The sequence below is a fragment of the Bos mutus genome, chromosome 14 (assembly GCF_027580195.1).
Source record: "Bos mutus isolate GX-2022 chromosome 14, NWIPB_WYAK_1.1, whole genome shotgun sequence".
In the NCBI taxonomy this organism is placed as follows: Eukaryota; Metazoa; Chordata; class Mammalia; order Artiodactyla; family Bovidae; genus Bos; species Bos mutus.
In genome coordinates, this window is record NC_091630.1 from 20,357,694 (window position 1) to 20,362,649 (window position 4,956).

The 4,956-nt window shown below is 52.5% G+C and overlaps 1 non-coding gene across 1 annotated transcript; it reads left to right on the forward strand.

The window, feature by feature from the left end:
* The first annotated feature begins 208 nt into the window (after positions 1-208).
* Positions 209-280, forward strand: TRNAE-UUC (transfer RNA glutamic acid (anticodon UUC)). Its single transcript has one exon. It is a non-coding gene; the product is annotated as a tRNA-Glu (tRNA).
* Positions 281-4,956: the final 4,676 nt, after the last annotated feature.

A 4,956-nucleotide genomic window follows, 5' to 3' on the forward strand; every position in this document is an offset into this window, starting at 1 on the left:
TAGAGGCTCTAGAGTAGAATTCATTTCCTTTCCTTTTCCAGTTTCCAGAGGCCCCCTTCCATCAACGCCATTACTCTGACCTCTGCTTTTACTGTCGTATCTTCTCTGACCCTCTGCCTCCTCCTTATAAGGACACTTGTGATTACATTGGGTCCACACCGATAATCCAGGGGAATCTCCCATCTTAAGATCCTTAACTGGAGGGAATTCCCTGGTGGTCCAGTGGTTAGGACTTGGGGCTTTCACTGCCATGGCCCAGGTTCAATCCCTGGTCAGGGAACTAAGATCTTGCAAGCTGCACAGTGTGGCAAAAAAAAAAAAAAAAAAAAAAGCCTTTAAATGAATCACATCTCTCTTGCCATGTAAAGGAACATATTCACAGATTCTAGGGATTAGAACATGAACATCTTTGGGGGCCATTATTCAGCCAGCCACATCTTGTAACTCCACTCATCCCTCAGATCTGAGCTTTAAGGTCCAGATCTGAGCTTTAGGTCATGTCCTCAAGAAAGCCGCCCCTGACCCTTCTGATAAGACCATCCTCAGTTGAGTTCTCAGAGCAGGCTGGATCTCTCCCTCACTTTGCTTGTCACAGTCATAATTTAGCATTTGTTTGGATAGTATTTGAGTCTAACTAAACATTAAGAGTGCTGTATTGTGCTTAGTCACTCAGTCGTGTCCAACTCTTTGTGACCCCATGGGCTGCAGCCTGCCAGGCTCCTCTGTCCATGAGGATTCTCCAGGCAAGATACTGGAGGGGGTTACCATGCCCTCCTCCAGGGGATCTTCCCAACCCAGAGACAGAATCCAGGTCTCCAGCATAGCAGACGGATTCTTTACCATCTGAGCCACCAGGGAAGCCCAAGAATACTGGAGAGGGTAGCCTACTCCTTCTCCAGGGGCTCTTCCCGACCCTGGAATTGAACTGGGGTCTCCTGCATTGCAGGTGGATTCTTTACCAGCTGAGCTACCAGGGAAGCCCAAACATCAAGAGTGTGGGGAGTCCTTTTGTGTTTCTGTTTGTGTTTTAAACAGAATTTGGCACACAGTAGGGGCTCAATTAACATTTGTTAAATAAATTAATGAACAAATAGATGAACTTGCCTGAGGTCACAGCAGCAAGTAGCAGAGGCAGGATCTGAACTTGGGCAGTGGGTTCCCAGAGTCCTATATCCTTAGCCTTGCACAAGCTTGCCTCTCCAGACCTACAGTAGCCCAGGCTCAGGGGTGTGGTTAAGTCTTCTCAGCAACATCCCCCAGGTACTGGTTGCTTGGCCAACCCAAACTCAAACCCCTCCGCCCTCCCGCGGCCCCCACGCCCCTCCAGTCTGACCTTCTGTGATTTAGGACTTGATTCATAGGAGGTAGGACAAGAAGTTCTGTGAATGCTGGCCGTGTGGGATTGGGGACCGTGGGTAGCCAAGGCCCCAGGGGCCACAGTGGTGGGAGGTGGCATCAGGCTACCGGGAGGAGAGCCCTCTAGAGGGGGCGGTGGGCACCGGTTGGGGTAAGAGCCGAGGGCAGCCCCCTGGACACGCCCACAACGAGAAGCCGGGAGGAGACCACGCAGGCCAGCAAGGAAACAAGCTGTCAGAAATCCGGAGGAGACGTGGGAAAGTGCAGTGTCATGGAAACCACGGAGCGAGCGTGTCCACTGGTTCTGGAAGAGGCGGCTGTCGAAGCATCAGGCGGCTCTGCAGGGCGGGAGTGGGAGGTCCGGGGCCACCTGTCCTCCAGCTCTGACGCCCTTCAGCAGGGTGACTTCAGCAAACTGCATGGGAGCCGAAGCATCAGGCAGAGGCTGAGTGGGCGCTTCAAGGATTCAGGAGGAAACCAGCCGAGACCACACATTTCCGGATCTGGCAGGGAGAGAGTGGGGCGGTTGCTAGGAGCGGCGCTGTGGACCAGGGGAGCCCGCACGTGGGTTTGCAGGCACCTGGGCAGAGCCTGGGAGGAAGCGTGGGGAAGCCGGGGGAAGGGCATGCTGGGGGCGGGACTGGGGGTGCGCACCGCTGGGCTGGGACCGTCGGGGATGAGTCAGCGCCCACGTGGCTTGTGGCTCCCGGCCGGCCTCGCCCTGGCGTCTCCGCTAGGGCCTGGGAGCTAAGTTTTCTCCCACCAAGGTCACCCTGGGATTGCTTTGGGACCCTGGAGACCCAGGGCTGGTGCCACTGAGTGCAGGACCTCTGCACAGCCTCCTACTTGCAGGCCACTGGCTCCCTTCCTGGGCTCTGGGAGGACCTCAGAGGGCCTCTTGCCCTGAGTGGGGAGTCCAGTGTGAAACCACCAGAGAGGGACTGAATGGAGGCACTTAGTCCCCCCCCACCTCACTTCTCCAAAAGTCTAGAAAACTGCCTTCCCAACCCGAAGGGACCTGACAACCATCTTTTAAAGATGTGAGTCCAAGTTTGTGCTTTGGACCCTTTGGGCAAGCTGATGAAGCCTGTGGATCTTTTCTCAGAGTAAGTGTGTAAAATACCAATGAAACCAATTATATTGAAAATTATATATATATATTTAAAACCGAACCTTTAATATCATACCATACATGCTTCTTTATCAAATGCACTAAAGAACAACATCTGGCAATCGGTCATGATTTTAGAGCTGTTGTTCAGTTGCTAAGTCGTGTCTGACTCTTTGTGACGCCATGGAATGCAGCATGCTAGGCGTCCCCGCCCTTCTCTGTCTCCTGGAGTTTGCTCAAACTCATGTCCATTGAGTTGGTGATGCTATCTAACCACCTCATCCTCTGCCACCCTCTGATTTTAGAGTCGTGATGAGCATAAATGACATTCGGAGCTATCTATGAAAGTCTAATGTGATATGAAATTGTCTGTGATTTCTTCTAGTGACAAAGTCACAGATCCCATTGCTACCGTGGTCTCTGCCTATGGTCCTAGTGGAAGGAAATGCTCAGCATTTGGTAGGGGTTAGTGAAAATCAAGGTGTCATTTTTACCCATCCAAGTCCCTGGATCCCCTGAATTATATCCATGACCTTCAAAAAGTTAAGAGCCTCAGTTCTGTGGCAAGAGTCAGAATCCCCAGTGCCTACAGGGTGCAGACAGGCGGCTGCTGTGCATGGCTGTAGACCTGGTGCCCTGGAGACCACACACCTCTTTAGGGGCAGCAGCCCTGCTGGGATCCTGGAACAGTAAGGTTAATATCACCTAATCTTCACCTTTTAAAGAGATGCCAGAAACACTAATTATTTTGTGAACGCTTCTCATTTTAAATGTTAGCCCCAAATTGACATTTTAAAGGATACTCTGGGGCCAAACATAACATGAGTGCTGGCCTGATGCAGCCTGGAAACCCTGGATTTGGGCTCCCTGCTGAATGGGGTTCTTGGTGGAATGTGGACGTCACCCTCTAGGTCTCCTGTCTTCCCATGAGAGACCTGTTGGAGCACACGTAACTCATAGCTCCAGGCTAAAAATGTACTAGGCAATAACCCCAATCCACAGTAAATTACCACGTCAAACCTACTAATTGTCAAGTATGCCACCTCACAGGCTCTGCTTCCTTCCTTTGGGCCTGCCCTGGGGGCTGATGGGATCAGGGCTCTGTCCCTCTCTGCACACCCCCTCCACCCCACCCCACCCCACCCCCCCCACACACACCCCACCCCCCACACACACCCCTGCCATGCCTTATTCCATGAAGGGAGCTGGATCTAGAGCCAGACTCCCTAAGTTTCAGCCTTAGCTCCGCCACGTATCAGCCCGGTGACCTTGAGAAGTCATGCCTCTTTCTCACCCACTACAGGGCCGTGTCTACACAAATGGGACAATGGCACTTGTAAGTTGCAGGATGCATCTACACGCAAGGGAGTTCTGATTCTCCCCACCTGGTTTCTTATTGTCTTCTACTCTGATCAGCTGAGTCCCTGTGGGGTGAGGGTTTAAGACACAAAGGAAACCATGTGTGTCTCCAAATGCTACCCTCTAGACAGTACCTGTGAAACACAGGAGTGTGTGCAAGGCAACTGTGACTAACTCGAAGGATGATCCATTTGGAAGGGCCCAGGGCCCGGGACGCTGACCCCGGTATTTTCTCTGGCAGCAGTGAAATCCGGTGTTTTGCAGATCGAAGAGGAGAAGGGAGAAACGCTGCAGGCCTTGGGGAGGGCTTCTTTCATTTTGCACATATTTCAGCGAGCCGCCCTCGGGGGTTTCACTCTCATTTTCACATGGTGCAAACCGTGCTCTCAGCTGCCGGGCAGCAGGTTCTCAGGGGTGGGTTGTGATGGGAGTTGGAAGATGAGACTGGATAAGATTCCTGCCACCACACTGTCACATCAGAGCTTTCTCTTTAAAAAAAAAAATAAAAACTTCCCTGTGGCTCCGTGGGAGTTTTGCCTGCGGTTTTCCGAGTAATTGCCTCGCCCCCGCCCTCTGCAAGCGGGCTGTGGCAGGCGCTGCGCTGTGACTGGGGGCGGTGACCAACGTCTGCCAGCAGCCAGGAGGGCGGGCTGCTGGGGACGCGGGTGGGGGAGCCCCAACCTCCCTCCTCAGGCGGGATGAGAATGAATTAGGGCCCTGGGGAAGTGGGAGACCCCGGGGAACAGTTCATGCTGGGTGCCCAGAGGAAAACCGGGGTCCGTGTGGGCAAACGAAACTTCCAGGAGCCGCATACACAGGCAAATCCAGGGCTGGGGGCTGTATTTGGAAGGGGAGCTGGAGTCTTAGCCGTGCACTTACAGCTGTGAGAACCTGAGCAGATACTCCAATCTCTCTGTACCTCTGAGGATGTGCCACGTGTTTTATGGTGAAGATTAATAAATTAATACAGGGAAAGCTTTTAGAACATCTTAAAGGGAAAAATGTTTCTTCTGCACAGAATCTGTTTCTTCTGTCACAGAATACTTCTGACACCAAACATGTGGGCATTTTCCAACTGTCTGGCAGTTCTCTAACATCCGGACATGACCAGGTGTCCTACAGTTCTGTTC